The sequence below is a fragment of the Suricata suricatta genome, chromosome 11 (genome assembly GCF_006229205.1).
Source record: "Suricata suricatta isolate VVHF042 chromosome 11, meerkat_22Aug2017_6uvM2_HiC, whole genome shotgun sequence".
Classification (NCBI taxonomy): domain Eukaryota; kingdom Metazoa; phylum Chordata; class Mammalia; order Carnivora; family Herpestidae; genus Suricata; species Suricata suricatta.
This window is the reverse complement of record NC_043710.1, coordinates 39,410,325-39,429,952: the sequence shown is the minus strand read 5'-3', so window position 1 is coordinate 39,429,952 and position 19,628 is coordinate 39,410,325. Positions and strand designations below refer to the sequence as shown.

Below are 19,628 nucleotides of genomic sequence, written 5' to 3'. Positions count from 1 at the left end.
ACAGATGCATGTATGTCGTTTATAGAGGCACAGGCTTAGTACTTTTGCCCTATCTAGACGATAAGCTCCACGTAGTGGATGAATGAAGGAACACTTTACAGACAGACCCAGTCTGGACATACTTGACCCACTAACGAAACACATGTATGGCCCACATTCATATTAATTGGGAGTCCAGTATTGGGTTCCTTGTATCTAGGGACTGTAAAGTCTCATTTAGTAAAATACACTAATTAGATCTGGGGTGGGAATAGGCCACGATTAGCTGCTAACTAACGGCAGATATTTTTAGTGTGATGGAAATCCCGTTCTAAAACTGGATTGTGGTGATGATTGTGTTGTAAATGTACTGAAAGTCATTGTACACGTAGAACAGGTGAATTTTACAGCATGTAAATTATATATCAATACAGCTGTTTAAAAATATTGGGCAAAGCTGCTTGGTCTTCCTCTGTACAACTGAAGTTTTAATCCTGAGTTGTAGCCCTGACTACATTTCTGCATTTAAGGGTGCCCAAACAACAGACCAAGATAAAGTCTTAATCTGATGGCAGACCTGGAATTTATAACTTCCCTATTCTCTCCGAGGAGCCCAGCACAACATACAGCTCACCTATGCTATACATTTTTTTCAAATACATGCCCACCTACTTTAAGTAGTTCACATTGCAGGAGGCTAACTCGACAAATATTTCCCTCTCATAGATTGGGTAGAAGCTTGAGTGTAATGTATTTCATAGATAAGGTAGAAGCTTGAGTGTAATGTATTGAAAAAACTAGCAGACCTTGGGACCCTTAAGTGTAAAAAATTAAAACTAAGATTATTGAATTTCCTTCAAGTGATCCTCTATTCAGCAAGTAGAATCCTTTTTCAATGTTTTCTGATTGTTTTTAGGATAAAGACCAAAAGTTTAATCCTAACCATGGCTTGTAAGGACTGCCATGATGTGCCCTGGCCCACTTCTGTAACATATCAGCTGTCCTTTTTCATTTCTTTATATGTGCCAGCCTCTCTTCCACTCCAAGTCCTTACCCCTTTCTCCCTCTGCCTGGTGTGTGCCCTCTAAACTTTGCTGGGCCAGCTCTAACTCATCCTTTAGCACCATAAGCCTTTTGTGAGTGGTTATCTGGGTTTGAGCCCCAGTTCTGTTGATTTCTAGGTATTATATGACCTTAGGCAAGGTTTAGCCTCTCTGTACATCAGTTTAATGTATAAAATAACAAGGATAGGCCTGCTGTAAAATAACAAGTAAGGACTATAGATTAGTACCTGGCTGTTATGGACTCAATTCTGTGCCCCCAAAATTTATATGCTCAAGGCCAAATCCCCAGGATATCAGAATGTGATCATCTTTGGAGATACAGTCTTTGAAAAGACAAGTAAGTTAAAATGAGGTCCTTAGAGTGGGCCCTATTCCAATATGATGGGTGTCCTTATAAGAAGAGGAAATATGGATGTAGACAGGTACAGAGGAAGACTTTGTGAAGACACAGGGAGACGATGGCTATCAATGACTCAAGGAGAAAGGTCTCAGAAGAAACCAACCCTGCCTACACTTGATCTCGGACTTCTAGCCTCAAAAATGGTGAGAAAATAGATTTCTGTTGTTTAAGCCACTCAGTTTGTGGTAGTTTGTTATGGTAGCCCTGGCAATCAAATACAGTGGTATATGCTGAGCGTTAGATAAACGTCAGGTATTATTTCTCAATAAAGGTTTCTTTGAACTAGTTCAGGACCCCTTTTGTAAATTCTTATAGCCCCCTGTGTTTTCCATTGCGGAATCTTTTCATGGATTGTAATTAAATATTTTTGGGGTTTTTTTTTCCCCTAACTCCATGGTTATTGCTCATGCTAGATGGTAAGATCTGTGAGAACAGGGACCACACCCATTTTACCCACTACTATTCCCATCATCAGCACATCCTCTGCTCAGGCACATAAAAACATGATGCATATTTAAAAGTTGTTAACAGATCTTAAAAGTTCTTATCACACACAAAAAAATTGTAACTATGGTTACAGATGTTAACTAGACTTACTGTTATTTCACAATATCTACAAGTATTGGATCATTATGTTGTACACCTGAAACTAATGTTATATGTCAATTATACCTCAATAAATAAAACAAAAAGACCTACCATCAGAAAACCTTCACATTTTGGGACCAAATGAATGAATCTTTAAATGAAAAGCCTTCAATATTCAATGTCATAATAGCTAACATATATGGAGCCCTAACTGTATACTAAGTGCCTGGTCTGGATATCATCTGGTTAAATCACAAGTGCCTGTAATGAGGCACTTCTTTTTACTGTTTCATTGATGAAAAAAATGGACTAATATTGTACAATTAGTCAGTGGAGAAGCCAAGGCTTAAATCTGTTGAGACATTAGCTACCACACTAGACCACCTTTTCATATTTCAATTAATCCGTTTGAACTGGTATAAATATATACAGATAAAATTATAGAGAATCTAAGAGGGCTTGGACGAGATAACTAATATATAGCTACTCAGAATCTTCAAGAACATTAGCTGGAGGTGGGAGTGAAATAAGGAATGAGAGGAAGGGACAGTTTTCCCATACCCAAGTAAAAGAAAATGTGTATCACTGGATTTAGCAAGTTCCTGAGGAACTACTGTGTGCTCAGCCCTACACACAATACAGAGGAAAGACCCAGCCCTTGCTGGTCAGGGCTTTCATTCTTCTATGAACACAGGTAACAATGATGTACTGACCGCATTAGGGTACAAGGTACTGGAGATAGGCTTGCCAGATTTAGCAATAAATAAGATATCCCGTTGAATTTGAATTTCAGGTAAACAATAAAAACACTAGAAACAATCGTTTATCTGAAATTCAAATTTAACAAGGTGTCCTGTATTTTACAGGGCAAGCCTAGAAGTGATGAATTCCAGTCTGATCATGAGCAAAGACAGAGAGGCAGGAGAGCATATAAAAGGGTTCAAAGAGGGCGCCTGGGTGGCTCAGTCAGTTGAGCATCCAACTTTGGCTCAGGTCATGATCTCATCACTCGTGGGTTCGAGGCCCGTGTTGGGCTCTGTGCTGACAGCTCAGAGCCTGGAGCCTGCTTCAGATTCTGTGTCTCCCTCTCTCTCTGCCCCTCCTCCACTCACTGTCTTTCTCTAAAAATAAGTAAATGTTAAAAAAAAAAAATTAAGGGTTCTGAGAATAAGTAGGCGATGCGTTTAGAAGAATTCAGAAATAAGGATAGGAAATAAAGTCAGAAAAGCAGGTGAAGTCATGTTGAGATCTTGAGAGCCATGGCAGGAGAGGAGGAGGAAGAGGAACCAGTAAAAGACCAGTTAGAAAGGCAGGTAGAGAACCAAAGGTGTAGAGTGCAGCGTTCTGGGAAGCAGCAGAGAAGACTTGCCCAGGAGAAGGGGACAACCTGACAGGTCTAGTCTTAGAATGCAAACGTCAAATGCTCCAAGGAGGGTCAGTAGGAATAGGAACCATGAAGGTCACTGAATTCAGCAACTGAGTTTATCATCATATGAAAATTAAAATCACAAGGAGATACGTTTTTTACCCATCAGGTTAACAAACTTCAAAACGTTTGAAAATAAGCAGTGTTGGGTAGTGAGGGTAAGGGAAATAAGACACTATGGTGGGAATAAAAATTTTTAGCCTCTTTGAAGGCAATCTGACTAAAATATAATACACTGAAGGCCAGTGTGATGTGTTTACTGCACACCAGGTGCTTTTCTAAGCAGTTTTTGTGTATTAATGCATTCAGTTTTCACAGCAACCCTCTGAGGGAAGTACTATGACGATGGATGGGGAACTGTGGCCCAGAGTGGCTAAGGCACCTGCCCATGTTCACCCAACAGGTAGGGGCAGAGCCAGCACTTGGCTCCAGGCGGTGTTTTATATTATACTGGCCTTCTCCATCAAAAGTCTAAAATATAATCATGCTCTAACACAGAAGTTGCCTTTCTAAGAATATGTTCTACCAGAATATTTGCACATGTGTGCAAAGGCAATTGAACAAAGTTATTAATTGCAGCATGGTTTGAAAAAAAATTTGAATGTCCATTAGTAAGAGACTAATTAAGTACATACTCGGAGCGCTTGGGTGGCTCAGTCGGTTGAGCATCCAACTCCTGATTTTGGCTCAGGTCATGATCCCAGGGTGGTGGGATCGAGCCCCCTGTCAGGCTCCGCACTGAGCATGGAGCCTGCTTAAGATTCTCTCTCTCTCCCTCTGCCCCTCTCCCCTGCTCTCTATCTCTCTCTGAAATAAAAATTTTAAAAAGTACATATTGGTACAGCCTTAGAGTGGAAAACTATGCAACTTTAACAAATAAGGAAGTAGATCTATATGTATGCATATTTCTGAGATATACAGTTATATCTGTAACCCTATCTGTAAGACCCTACCCCCTCGGGTCAAACTGGACCCTAAAATACCAACCATTGTTCGACTCACTCACTCCCACTCTGGTAAATAATTAAAGGTTGAGCAACTGGGCTCTGGAAAGACCCTAAGAATGTAACTTGATAATGAACATTGTGACCTAAAGTTTAACTTGTTTTTCAAGATTCTATTAAGCAACCCCACCTTTTAATAAGACCTGGCCAAGGCAAAGTCCACAGGTGAAAGTCACCTTGTCACTCCCCCAGGGTATCTTAGGTGTCTTACTATGATTGGTCATTTTAAAAGACTGAGAACTTTAAATTGATAGGTTCCCACCCAAACTAACGTCAGTGTATTACAATGTCATTGGCTATAATGAAATGCTATAAGTTGTAATTGGTTAATTACATGATGACCCATTTTGTCTTGACAAAACCCTTAAAAACTCTTGAGCTCCTGTTCAGCAAGGCTCTCTTCCAAGGACTTCCAGCTACTGGGGAGGGGCCATTCGGCCAAACTAAAATAAACCCATTAACCGACTCCATTTGTATTAGTGAATTTTACTCTCGGTGACTCGCACTGGGGAAAAACAGGTCTAACAAACTAATCAATATCAATCTCTGAGCTACATGGTTAGGTGAAAAAAGCAAGATGTTGAGCAACATGTGCTACTGAGGCCGTTAAAAAATGAATATAGATGCACATGCACACACATCTATGCTTGTACATATAAAGATTATCTTTGAACAGAAGGGTGCCAAGGCGATCCAGAAAACAGTCAATTCCGTGGAAGGGAGTAGTCAGGGGCAAGTGGGAGGGAGAGAGGCTTACTTTAACCTCATTCCCTTTGGGGCTGTTTGAATGTATTTCCTTGTGCATGCACGGCCTTTCCAAAACAAACCAAGTTTTTTAAGTTTTGAAAAAAGGGATCCTGGCAGCCAGTGGTTTTGTAAGCACTCCCCACTGGGCACTCACATGCATGATTTTTTTTGGATCCCCAGTCTTTGAGGAAAGCTTTTATTTACTCCTTTCTGGAGAGTCGTTTTACAGACATGAAATACTCCAATCAGAGACATCCTTCTGGAATGGCCTCTCTGGACCAGCAGAGCCCCCCCCCCCCCCCCCCCCGGTAATTAAGCAACATCAAACCTGACTGCAAGGCTTTTATGAGCAATTTCTGCAGTGTGGTTTGAGGAGAACAGAGTAACTAGGGGTTAATGGAGGGGGGTGGGGAGGAATGGAGAGGAAGGACTGGTGACTATGGTCTTTGCAGACATTTGGTGAAGAAAAGGAGAGAGACATGAGGGTGGAGAAGTGCAAACTCAGGGAGACTGTGTGACCAGTCATTAATGGATTTGCCCATCACAGGTCTAGGCTTTTATCTTAGCTCTGCTGTGGAGAAAGCCATGTGTCCTTAAGGTAAGTTACCTTTTTGTTATTTTTTTAAAATATACGTATTGCACAGTATTTGAATATAAGTCTTGATGTAAAAGAATTTCATGCAATATGAATAACATAAAAGCCCCATCAGTCCCACTCATTTTCATGTCCCTTACCAAAGGAATCTACCATATCAGATTGCTGTGGGTTCTTGTGAGATGTTTTTATATGCACAGTTGTGTCTAAGGTATTATATATGTAGTATACATATTCTACGTATGTGCTTATATATGTACATATGTACACGTTATTTTTTTTGGTTTAAAATATGTCTTGGAACGATTTTCATGTCAGTACGTATTGGTGTGCTTTATTTTTTATAGCTGCTGCATAATACTCCATAGGGTGTATTTAGCATAGCTTATTCAACCACACTACTGTTAATAGTTGCAAGGCTTCTTTTTTTTTCAAAAATTTTTATGTTTTATTGGGCCACCCAGGCGCCCCAATAATTGTAAGGCTTCTTATAAATTTTTACCACCATGAACAATGCAGCAGTCAACATCCTTGTACATGCTTTTCTGTGCAAACATCCCTCATGTTTTTCTCCGTTACTTAGATGCCTAGAAACTGGATTGCTGGGATGAAGGGTATGCACAATTAAAATTCTGATGGCTACTACCCAATTGTCCTCCAAAATATGAATACTAACTTAGATTTCCACCAGCAATATATTGGAGCATCCTTTTCTCTATATATCAGCTCTGGATATTATCAAACTTAAATTTTTGCCAATTTGATGAGTGGAAAATACCTCATTGTTGTTGTTTTTTTCCTGTCCTCAATCACTAGCCGGCATCTTTTCATATGCTAATTGACAATTTGTTGTTCTTTTTCTTCTTCTGTAAATTGTTCACATCTGCAAAGGGTATTTCCATTATTTCACTGGCATCTGTCCCTTTCCCTCTACCATTGGATCGCAGAAATTCCATCTGGGTGGGACAGACCCTATTCCCAGCTCTAGCGAGCGCCATAATCTAATCAGAACGATCTCGCCTTCATTTCCCATGTTATTGAATTAAAAGCCCTGTGGATCCAGGCTTAAATCAATCAAGCAGGAACATGTATTCCCCAAGTGTAGGAGGCACAGTGCCGAGGGCCCACAGTCTTTTTAAGACTGAAGAAAATGTGTTGGGGCCGCTGGTGGCTCAGTCAGTTAAGCATCCCACTTAGGCTCAGGTCATGATGTCACAGTTCATGGGTTCTCCCCCATGGAGCCTGCTTCAGATTCTGCGTTTCCTTCTTTCTCTCTGCCCCTCCCCTGCTTATGCCCTTTTTCTCTCTCAAAAATAAATATTTAAAAAAAGACAAGAAAATGTCTTCATTTTTTCTAGAATCTAAAGGAAAAAAATGAACTTTTAGGTTAAAGAAGAAGTTTTAGTATTGGTTGTGAACTGAATTGTGTTTCCCCCAAATTCATATATTGAAATCCTAATCCCCAGTGTAATATAGTGTGACTATATTTGGAATAGGGCCTTTAGGGAGGTAATTAAGGCTAAATAAATGAGGTCATAAGAGTGAGAACCTAATCCCATAGGACTGGCATCCTTCTGAGGAGAAAACGGGATACCAAAAAGTTCTCTCCATGTCCACACAGAAGAAAGGCCATGTGAGCATACAGCGAGAAGGTGGCCATCTGAAAGCCAGGAAGAAAGGTCTTACTAGACCCTGGCCCTGAGAGCACCTTCATCTTCGACTTCCAGCCTCAAGAACCATGAGAAAATGAATTTCTGTTGTTTAAGGCATCTGGTCTATGGTATTTTGTTATGGCTGCCTCAACAGACTAATATAATATGTAGTATCCGTTATTCCTCTGTACCACTAGTGCAGCCATATAATAATGTAATTATTATTACTCTTCTCCTTCTTTCTTCTTCTTTTTTTTTTTTTTTAATGGAGGAAGGGGCCCATAAAGGCAAAAGTGTTTAAGGCCCATGAAAGTCATAACTGGCCCTGCAGTCAGGCCTCGGCATTCTCTTGGAACAGGCCTTTAGAAGAATGGCAGGGAAAGAAGACTGCTCTGGGTTGTGACGTGCGTTAATGTGAGGCTTGGCCTGGCTGCAGCCACTTTGCTATTACAGGGGAAGCTGATGCACTGAATAGAGTGGAATAAAGGTCACAAGAAATGCAGTCAGAGCTCTGAGATTCCTACCTGAAAAACTTAAAAAAATTTTTTTTTTACCAAGTAATGCAAACATGCATTCCACTTTAAAAGTTAAATAGAAATTTTATCTATAATAAAAATAGTCCCTGGGGCACCTGGTGGCTCAGTCAGTTAAACACCTGACTCTTGATTTCAGCTCAGGGAATGATCTCACGGAGCCCTGCGTGGGTCTCTGTGCTGAAGAGTGGAGCCTGCTTGGGATTCTCTCTCCCTCACTCACACTCTACCCCTCCCCTTCTCATGCTCCCTCCCTCTCTCTCTCAAAAAAAAAAAAAAAACTTAAAAAAGTAGTCTTTTATCCTACCCCTTTCCATATCCCCCTTATCTCTTCTGGATGCCTCCACAGTATTCATGTGTCTTTATAATTGCTGTGTTATTTTTTTTACTCTAATTTTAATAACAGGAACTGACACATGTAAAGTGCTTAATAAATGGTAGCTTTAATGTCAGAAATCATCAAAGCAACCCAATGAGGAAAATATTACTATTCTTTTTTTAATTTTTTAATGTTTTTTATTTATTTTTTTGAGAGACAGAGAGACAGTGTGAGCAGGGGAGGGACAGAGAGGGAGGGAGATACAGAATCCGAAGCAGACTCCAGGCTCTGAGCTAGCTGTCAGCACAGAGCCTGACGTGGGGCTCGAACCCACGAACCGTGAGATCATGACCTGAGTCTAAGCCGGACGTTCAACCGACTGAGCCACCCAGGCGCCCTTTTATTACCATTCTCTTGATGAGGAAATCGGAGCTCCAGAGATGTTACTTTCATGAGATTTCACATCTTGTAAGTGACCAGAACCAATGTTCAAATTCAGAGCCAAGGTCTTAACCACAGTGATTTAGGTATCATCTGCAACCATAATTTTGAAAACTGCCAATTTGGAACGTGGCATAGTAGAACTTGCTGAGAATAAAGAGGTAAGGCGTGGTAATGATGGGGACCCAGATTTAGTGGGAGGCCTAAGAATAGGGTTGCCTGAGAAATTACGCGACACCTGGTTAAATTTGAATTTCAGATAAAGCAGGCATAGTTTTTAGTAAGTATGTACCAACCAAAAAGTTATTTGTCATTTATATGAAATTCATATTTACCTAGAGGCCCTGCATTTTTAAATTTTTTGCTAAACAAGAAACCTGGGAGCCAAGGCTATGATTCCAGTGGGAAATCAAGCCCCCAGCGAGGAGCCTCCAACTAGAGCTTCTGCAAGGGACTGTGGTAAATCCAGCCCCTGTCACTAGGCGGCAGTAGAGAACTGAGCAGGACAGGGAGGAACTACTGGTATGTGGAGAGCAGGCCTAGGGAAGGGCCTGGTGACTGCCAAGGATCTCAAGTCAAACCACAAAAGAAGGAACAGGCAGGTCTCAGAGAGAACAGCTTATGCATGACTAATAGACATGAAAAGAGACTGAACCCCATTCATAATTAAATAAGTAAACCTAAAATAAAATGAGAGATATGAGGCATTCTCCACCTCTCACACTGGCAAAATAAAAATACCGAAATATCCCGTTTGTGTGTAACAGAGGGGAGGGATGAGACCTGTTTATAAATTCATTGAACGTTTTGAAAGGCTATCCAAGAGACCATCCACGGTGGTTCTCCTTAGGGAGGGAGGCAGGGGTGCAAGATGGGAAGGAAACTTACTGTGCACTGTATAGGTTGTTGTTGTTATTATTTTAACCACACGCAGGTATTACCTTGGAAATTTAAAATAAAGGAGTTTGAAAAGAGAATGTCAAAGTCAGACTAACAGGTAGAAGGACATGTATCCAAAAAAATAAGACGGGACAAGAAATGGATTTAGCCTCTGGGGTCAGGCAGTAGCACGCTGGGCTGGTCTGTCCAGAACACAGAAAAAAAAAAAAAAACCTTTGGTTTTCAGGATGCCTGGTCCGGCCTCCCTGGGCATTAGCTGGGGAAATGCTCACAGTCTCAGGAAGTACTCAAGAAGCTGCTGTGGGTGGCCCCTGCCCACTGGCCCCTTCTTGGGCAGCTCAAGGATAAGATGACATTCATAAAAATCGTAGGTGAGTGAGGCCAGCACAGGGCAGGGACTGAAACCTCTTCTCACCCGGGGACTTGACTTCAACTAACACAGTCGTAGACATCACATTTTAAATTTCACGAAGGGCTTGTGGTCAGCTTAGCCAGTCAGGCTAGAAGATGAACAGTAGTAAGAAAGGCCGAAGGGCCTGAGGTAGCGGTCGTGCTAAGGGAGGGAAACAGGAAGAAGTTCCATCCAGGAGATAGAGTACAGAATGAGAACAGTGGTTCTCAAAGTGTGTACTCCAGACGGGGCCATAAACATTGAAAAACACAGATTCCACCTCCTACCACCTAAGTAATTGAGAAATAAAAAGGTATATGGAGCACCTGGAAGGCTCAGTCAGTTAAGAATCCAACTTCGGCTTAGGTCATGATCTCATGGTTCATGGGTTTGAGTCCTGTGTTGGGCTCTGTGCTGACAGCTCAGAGCCTGGAGCCTGCTTCAGATTCTGTGTCTCCCTCTCTCTCTGCCCCTCCCCTGCTTGCACTCTCTCACTCTCTTTGTCTCTCTCAAAAATGAATAAATGTTTAAAAAAAAAAAAGTATGGAAGTCCATCAAAGTTCTGAATTTTCCCATTGTGATGAGTCTGATCTTTTAAATACCAAACAAAATTATTTTCTAATGTTTCTGCTTCCCTTATTTGCTGAACTTGTGCTTTAGTCTCTCTACTGGATCACTCCTCACTAACTGCAGACTACCGGGATCACAGATATCTGGCTTTTTGAAGGCTACGTCAGTGCCACTAAGTGGGAAGCTCTAGTTTTAGCCAGACGAAGAAATAAGAGCAAGAATAAATATGGTCGTAGCTGGTCTCCAAGGTGGCTCTTATGACTTTCGCCCCCTGATAACCACACCATTCTCTGGTTGCCTCCCACATTGTACTGGGGTGAGCATATGGCAAAAGTGAAGCTATGTCACTTCTGAGATTAGATGATGAATGATTAAGCTTCTATCTGGAGTGTCCACTTTCCATCTCTTGAATCTGTCACTCTGGGGAACCCAGTTTCTATTTTGTGAGCCACCCTGTGGAGAGACCCAAATGGCAAGGGTAAGTAGCATCTGTCCTGTGAAAGACGAATAAAGAAGATGTGGTGTATATATACAATGGAGTATTACTTGGCAATCAAAAAGAATGAAATCTTGCCATTTGCAACCATGTGGATGGAACTAGAGGGTCTTATGCTGAGCGAAATTAGTCCAAGAAAGACAAATATTATATGACTTCACTCATGTGGAATTTAAGATACAAAACAGGTGAACATAAGGAAAAGGAAACAAAAACACTATGAAAACAGAGGGGAACAAAATATTAGAGACTTTAATACAGAGGACAAACAGGGTTGCTGGAGGAATTGTGGGTGGGGGGATGGGCTAAGTGGGTAAGGTATCAAGGAGGGCACTTGTTGGGGTGAGCGCTGGGTGTTATACACAGGGGATGAATCACTGGATTCTACTCCTGAAATCATTATTGCACTATATGCTAACTAACTTGGATGGAAATTTAGAAGCAGCAGCAGCAGCAGCAGCCTCTGTCCCACTAAGAACTAGAACCTGCCAGCAACCAGATGAGAGTTTGGAAGTATGTGATGGGTCTTGAGATGACTATTGTCCCAGGCCACCAGGTAACATCTCATGAGAGACTCTGAGCCAGATTTCTTTATCTCTGCTAAGCCACTTCTGGATTCCCGATCCTTGAAAACAGTGAGATAATAAAGGTCTATTTTTTTAAGCTGCAAGTTTAGGGATAATTTGTTAAGCAGAAATAGATACCTAATACAAGTACCATTTGTTGAAAGCTTATACGTATCATGTTCTCTTCCAGGTGTTCAACAAACTTTATTCGATATGAATTTCCCATCATGTTTGTGAGGTAGGAATTATCAGACCCGTTTTACAGGGGAAGAAACTAAAGTTCGACACAAGGGTTGAGGTACCACAATTGTGGATATAAAGCTTAAAAGAGAATATCCAAAATGTTAAGGGAAAATATTACAAACCAGTTACCCTAACTATAAATATATATGTATGTCTGTGTGTATTTTTTTAACCAGAACCGTGCTTTGGTATAATAATTATCAGAAAAAAATTGTATTTATTCCAAAAAATGCACTCCCAAATATTCTCAAAGGAGCTGAATTAGTTGACCATAAAGCATAATGTTTTTCACTTAAATTTTGGAGAATTCCTGCCAAATAAGTATTTTAAAATTTAGGCACAACTAAGGGGTTTCGGGGTGGCTCAGTAGGTTAAGCTTCCGACTTCTGCTCAGATCAAGATCTCATGGTTCAGGAGTTCAAGCCCTGCCTCAGGCTCTGTGCTGACAGCTCAGAGCCTGGAGCCTGCCTCAGATTCAGTGTCTCCCTCATCTCCCACCCCACCCCCACTTGTGCTTTCTCTCTCTCTCTCTCTCTCTCTCTCTCTCTCAAAAATCAACATTAAAAAAATGAAAAATTTAGGCAAAATTAACACAAAGGCAGCCTTTCTGACAATTAATTGTCACTAAAGTAGTTTCCCTCCTTTGTGAGTCTGTTTACTTATTTGCATCTATAAAATCATGCCATCAGCACAAATGACCAAAACAAAAATGAAAGGTTAAGAGAATGTAAATGACTTACATGTATTCTCACAGCGGCTAGTTGACTTGCTAAGCCCGGACTGGAGCCTGGACCTCTAGACTACCTGGACTGGGGCCATTCCTATAGCTGGAGGTTTTCGCTCTTTCCCTTGTGAAATCCTTTCCGGTTCCAGACCTTCCAGTCATACCAGCAAGGTGGAGTTGGGTTCCGGTCCTGAGGGTACCTTGGAGGCCGGTGTAGACTTTACCAGCTGTATGACTTGGCCATTGGGAGGACAGAGGGGAAGCACTGGCTTAAGGAGCCAAATGTTATTTGACACCCCCCCCCCCCCAGCTTGCTCCTCCACCTGTGCTCCTTTCTGCCGCCCTGGGAGGCAGCCGTAGAGCAAATCTAGAGTTTTAGAACCGTCTACACCTGATAGCAAATGCTTGGTCTGCCAGTTACTTGCTGTGTGATCTTAGACCAACTTGGCCTTTCTGTACCTGAGCTCCTTATTTTCATGAATTAATTAACCCTTTCATTCAATCACATGTTTATTTAAAAACATTTATTGAGAATTTACTAGACATAGAATTACATAGTGAACAAAGTTCCTTATCTCCAACAGCTTTCATTCCAGCAGATGTGGAGGGTTGTTGAAAAGGCAGACAATAACCAGGAAAACTAATAAATTATGTCACACGGGGATGCTGGTAGGTGTCATAAAGACAATAAAAGAGGGTAACATGACAGAGTGACCAGGGGTGCCACTTATCTGTAAACGGAGATGGTAATTCCTACTTCACTGGGTTGATATAAAGATTATATAAGATGTAACATATAAAGTACTTGGCATTATGCCTGAGACAGAGTATCAGTAATGGTAACAATGACTGAGACCTTGTTATGTAATAGACATTGTTCCAAGTAGTAAAGATATATTAACTCACGTAAACACCCGGCTTTAGGAATGAGCTGAGGCACAGTTATGTTGTATTACTTTCCTAAGGTCAGGTTGTAAAAAAGATGGTAGACTTGGAACATGAACCCTAACATTTGGACCTCAGAGCCTATGTTTTTAATTAACTTGCTAAATATTAGTGGCTCTCTCTGCCTTCCAACACTTGATTTATGGAAGATGGAGGGACCCAGAGTGGGGCATATTCAATTTTGTTGGAGGTGGGGGGAAGTAAGCCAGGTGGGACCTAGGGCAGCTTGTGGAGCAAATGCAAGGGCATCTGGAAAGTGAGGAACCATGTGACCTGGTGATGCAGCTAGATGACAAAGAAGTTGACAGTTGAGGATAATAGTCATGAGATACTGGGATGAGGAGGCTTAATTAGCTTCAGCTGCTGTAACACACGACCATAGACTGGGTCACCTAAACAATAGATACTTCTTTTCTCACACTTCTGGAGGCTGAAGTCTGAGATCAGGGTGCCAGCATGGTTGGGTTCTGGTGAGTCCCCTCTTCTTGGTTTGCAGACTGTTTGTTTTCTTGCTGTATCTTCAACATGGCAGACAGAGAGCAACCTCTCTGGCCTCTCCTTATGAGGGCACTAATCCCACCATGATAGGCTTACCCTCGTGACCTCACCCAACCCTAATTACCTCCTGAAGGCCCCATCTCCAAATACCATCACGTTGGGGGATAGAGCTTCAATATAAAACTTTGGGGGATGCACACAACCAGCCTGTGGCAGAGGGGATGGACAAGACCTAGATCCACCAAACTTTCATGGGCAGGAATCTAACAGAGAGTAAACATAATAGGAAAAAGGCCAACCCCTGAATTTGATGCAAAAAATTGCAAAGTCGAAGGATGGAAGAAAATATTTTGGATTTAATTAACTACAAGTTCAGCCCAAACAGATAGGACAATGTGGCCGCCGAAAGAGTTGACATTTCTCCTCTGGTCAGATGGGACAACATTACATTTGGGGACTCCTACAACACAGTGCTAGGATGTTTTAGGAAGCTGTAGTGTGGGGTCTCCCTGCCCCGTCCTCTCAACACAAATCCTTCCATCTGCAAACCTTTCCCCAGAAATTTTCAGACTGTCAGCTCGTTACTTGTCGACTTTCTGAAATGTTGACATATTAATTTTTAACTATGTTACATAATGTACCACAATATACTAGGTCTTTGTATAGATAACAGACAGCAGGGATGAAAATTTAAGAAAAACACCTGAAATTTTATTTGGGAAAATTAAAATTAAGAACAAGCCGAGGCTTATTTTATTTTAGTGGTACGAAACTCCTTGCAGGCCAGCTCACAGAACATTAAGGAATCATGGGAGTCCTGCAGGAATACTGTTTGAGAACCACTATTTTAGTGTACAATCATCTCTATTCTCTTTTTTTAATGTTTATTTTTGAGAGAGACAGAGACAGAGCATGAGTTGGGGAGGGGCACAGAGAGAGGCAGACACTGAACCTGAAGCAGGCTCCAGGCTCCAAGGTCAGAGCCCGCACTCAGGAACTGTGAGATCATGACCTGAGCCGAAGTTGGACACTTAACCGAGCCACCTAGGCACCCTTAATCATCTCCATTCTTGTCAACTACTTCCTGCTTCATTAGCTGTCAACTTTCCCCCTCTGGCCACAATATCCAGTCCTTCCCCTTCTCCCCCATCATCATTCCCCCCCAACCCCCACTGACCTTTATAATTTCTAGTTCTCCTCTTTCCACAGGACCCCGACAGGCCACATGGCATGTATAGTCAGACATTCATTCAGTCATTCATTCAGCAAATATTTGTGAGAACCTGCTATGTGCCAGACTCCATGTTAAACACTGAGGATACAATGATGGCCAGAAACAGGCCCGGTCTCATCTCCTACGGGGCTTCTAGTCTTCTCGGGGAGAAGACCACCAAGTCCAATTAATTGTGCTCATGATCATAAATTGGTAGGACATCTACAAAAGAACAAATTGAGGGGCACCCGCATGGCTCAGTGGGTTGAGCGCCCGACTTCATCTCAGGTCATGATCTCAGTGCGGAGCTCCTGCTTCATTCAGATCCTCTGTTTCACTCTTTTTCTCTGACCCTCTCCCACTCACACACTCTCTCTCTCAAAAATAAAGTAACTTTAAAAATGACAACAACATCAACAAGCCATCTCTCCGTAAGTGAATGGAGAAAAGGCAGCACAGCCATAAATGGAGTGTTATTAAAAAAAAAAACCAAACAATGAACAAATTGTGGCAAAAGGGCAAATACCAAAGACAATGGCTGGGGTGCTGCCAACAAACGAGTTCGGTCACCTTTATTAGTAAAGTTGCATCATCAAGGTAGAGAAGTCATAGGGAGGTAATTATCACAAGTTGATGGGTGAGTTCAATGTCTTAGAATAAACACAGTATATAACTTTGAGTAAATAACCCAATTCCACAACACAAACATCGTAATAAAAGTAGTTTGTTATAAATATATTTATGGTCTCTAGGTTGTTAGTCAGCAGTCCTCGGAACCATTAAAACCAACCTGTCCTATTATAAGGAAGTCATTTGATACTCTTAGTAAACAAAAAACTCAAGTTTATAATGACAGGATATAAATAAATACAGGTTGAACAAATTTTATGGTAACTGAGACATCAGTATTCTCTAAACTTTTCATTATCCAGGATGTAAGGCCAGCCGAGCACTTTATCTCCAAGTGTCTGTGTCCACTGTCTTATTCAAGATTCCTCTTCGGGTGGCTCAGTCAGTTAAGCATCTGACTTCAGCTCAAGGTCATGATCTCATGGTTCATGAGTTTGAGCCCCTCATCGGGCTCTCTGCCCTCAGCACAAGAGCCTGCTTTGGATTCTCTGACTCTCCCTCTCTCTGCCCCTCACCTTATGTGTGTGCATGAACTCTCTCTCTCTCCCCCTCCCTCCCTCTCTCAAATATAAATAAACATTAAATTTTTTAAAAAATCGGGGTGCCTGGGTGGCTCAGTTGGTTGGGCCTCCGACTTCGGCTCAGGTCATGATCTCACATTGGTGGGTTCGAGCCCCACATCAGGCTCTGTGCTGACAGGTAGCTCAGAGCCTGGAGCCTGCTTCAGAATCTGTGTCTCCCTCTCTCTCTGCCCCTCCCACTCATGTTCTGTCTCTCTCTGTCTCAAAAATAAATAAAACATTAAAAACATTTAAAAAAAATATACAAATATATAAAAACTTAAAAAAAAATTTTTTTTTAAAGCATCTCTCAACCCTCTATGGCCACTACGCTAATTTGCATCTTTCCCAACTTCCTCCTGAGCTACTAGTACACCTTCCTGACTGTTCTCTTTGCCCCCAGTATTCACAGTGCCATCCCACTCTCCATACTGGTTGCTGTCAGAAATGAGCTTTCTACAGTGAAAATCTGTTTGTTCACCCCCATCTGCAAATCTTCACCCCTCCCCACTGGACTTGATCATAATTTTAAACTTCTTAGCAGCACAGGTCCACCAGAATTCAGTACCCAAACCTATACCTCTTCCTGCTTTATGTCCTACCATTTGCCCTGGAATCCTATGCTCCAGACATAACAAGTCACACTCTTTCCCTTTATGTCTTTTATGTCTTTGCAGATATCCACTCTTCCGCCTGATAAACCCGATTTATTCTCAAGCCTCTTGAGACATCAGCAGCTGCGGGCAGCGTAAGTTACCCTTTGGCAAACCCTTTCTTTGGTGCCTCTTTCATCACAAGTAGCCGTGGCTATTGATTGATTTCTGTGCTTGTACCCAGCACAGAGGTCCTCGAACTTCAGTGTGCATATGAATTCCTTGGGGAGCTCGTTAAAACACAGAGGCTGGAGTCTCACCCCAAAACTACTGAGGCAGAACTCCTGGGTGAAGTTCCGTCATCTTAATGTTTACGGAGCTTCCCAAGTGACTCTCATGCACTCCAAAGCTTGGGAGTGTTGTGAAGTCCCGCTTCTCTTCAGAAGAGACTGTTGCCTACGTCATTGCAGGCAGATAACCACCCGCCTCCTACATGAGAGGGAGGCAAACACTGTACACCAGCACTCACTTGGCATCAGGTGTCATAGTTTGGTGCCTTATGCATTTTTCTCATTAAACTCCCACAAAAACTCTCTTGAGGGAACTACTCATTTCCCCAAAGGAAATGGAGACTCAGAAAGATTCAATCATGTGCCCAAGAGAAACTGGTGGTGCTGCTGGCCTCCACAGCTGCTCCTGTGACATCCTCCCTGCCATGACCAGTGCCTCTCTGTCTCTCTCTGTGCCTCATTTTCCATAGTGCCCAAGTACCTGTTGCTGGCCTAGGAGAACTGGGAAAAATAAAAGTAATATGGCCCTTTTCCCTAAGCTAGAGTCTAATTAAAGGATTGGCCTTGGGGCGCCTGGGTGGCTCAGTCGGTTGAGCGTCCAGCTTCGGCTCAGGTCATGATCTCACGGTTTGTGGGTTCAGGCCCCACGTTGGGCTCTGTGCTGACAGCTCAGAGGCTGGAGCCTGCTTCGAATTCTTTGTCTCCCTCTCTCTCTGACCCACCCCTGCTCACGCTCTCTCTCTTTGTCTCTCGAAAATAAAATTTAAAAAACATTAAAAAATTAAAAAAAAAAAGGATTGGCCTCAATTCTAAGATCCTCTTTTTACATTTTAGGGTTAGGATTTTTTTTTGTTCCTTTATAAAGTGATGGGGATAGCATTTGTTTTCCCTTTTTTAGTCTTTACGTGGCAAAATAAAAAAAATTGGCAACCCTAGTTCAGTGTCCTTTTTCTGAAATTAGACTTGTTCTGGAAATCCTTAAATGTGGTATGGCTGATTTTAATGCAGTCTTCCTTCTACGGTGTGAGCCCATTTCCTTGGCTCATTCAGCAGCAAGTGGAAATCACTCATAACATGTCTCTCTGCACAATGGAGCTTTAGATATTGTTGCCCAGTGGGGTGTGTGTCTGCGTGTGTCTGTGCTAGTAATGGAGAAGAAAGGGCAGGTTTTTCAGGGGTGGGAGAACTGCTCAGCATCTCCACTTGATTACAGCATTCCTTCCTTTTCTGAGCTTGGCTAAGGGTGGGGAGCCATTGCGGTGGGGGCAGGGAGAGGGGTATGGTCACAATTCCTGCTCTGTTTCTTTTGCAGTTTAAACCCTGTTGTAATATATGAGCACAACATGCTCCTGGAGCCTTCTTTTGTCCTGATGGGAGGCAGGAAGCTGAGCTGGAATAGGAAGGGGTTTGGAGAGGGCTGAGGTAACATAAATAATTCTCCTTGCCCTTTAGGAGAGTGCCTCAACCTTGCTGCCTTTGCTCTGGTCCCATGAGGAGGAATCTCCTGGAGAAAGTCCATCTAGTCCTCATTGTCCCTGCCCAATTTTCTGGTCTTGGGAGATCTGAGGAGAGGAGGCAGCATTCAGGTGGGAAGCTGAAGTCATGGTCATTATGTTGGCCATTCCCATAGACTGTGAACTCCATGAGGACAGGGAAGGTCTGTTTTGTTCATGTCTGTGTCCCAGATACAGCCTGGCCCATTGTAAGTGGTTAATAAAGAACAGTTACACGAATGAATGGTTGTATCTGAGTGGAGTAACAGAAGAAGGGCCTGGGCAGGGGATATCATCTGTTTGGGAAGATGGGGTCTTTGAGAGGAAGAGACAGGAGGGTCTGCTCTGGCCTGTTACCCCAAGACTCATCTTTAGGCACTGGGATTGAGGGGATAAGTACTCATCCAGGGTTCTGGGACTTGATTAGTGGAATCATCTAGGGTTGTTTTTTTTTTACCCCCAAAACCATCCTCTTGCTCAAACTCCAGATAGTTCTCCTTTCTTGTTTCTACTTCCTCATATTAACATCCCAACACTGAAGAAGGAACAACACAAAAGCACAACCCAGAGAGCGTAAGGTCTGAATGGAGAGGGAAGGTGATGGACTGAGGTTGGTGAGACAGCTGAACTTGGGTGACCTCAACATGAAGACTGACTAAAACATTTGAACTTCACAGAGCTAGGGACTCTAGAAGCTTAGGTAATGAGAGATCATCTGATCCCACACACCTCACTGAAATTAGAGATCCCTCCTGGGGCATCTCTGGT

General features: G+C 42.3%; 1 long non-coding RNA gene across 3 annotated transcripts; it reads left to right on the top strand.

Annotated features, from left to right (window-relative positions):
• The first annotated feature begins 479 nt into the window (after positions 1 to 479).
• On the top strand, positions 480 to 19,100 carry LOC115271861. Of its 3 annotated transcripts, none has more exons than XR_003900125.1 (4): positions 480 to 1,586; positions 11,862 to 11,909; positions 17,162 to 17,232; positions 18,820 to 19,100. It is a non-coding gene; the product is annotated as an uncharacterized LOC115271861 (long non-coding RNA). The 3 variants fall into 3 exon arrangements; XR_003900126.1 differs by lacking the exon at positions 18,820 to 19,100 and adding an exon at positions 17,327 to 17,905; XR_003900124.1 differs by lacking the exon at positions 18,820 to 19,100 and adding an exon at positions 17,322 to 17,905.
• The last annotated feature ends 528 nt before the right edge of the window (positions 19,101 to 19,628 follow it).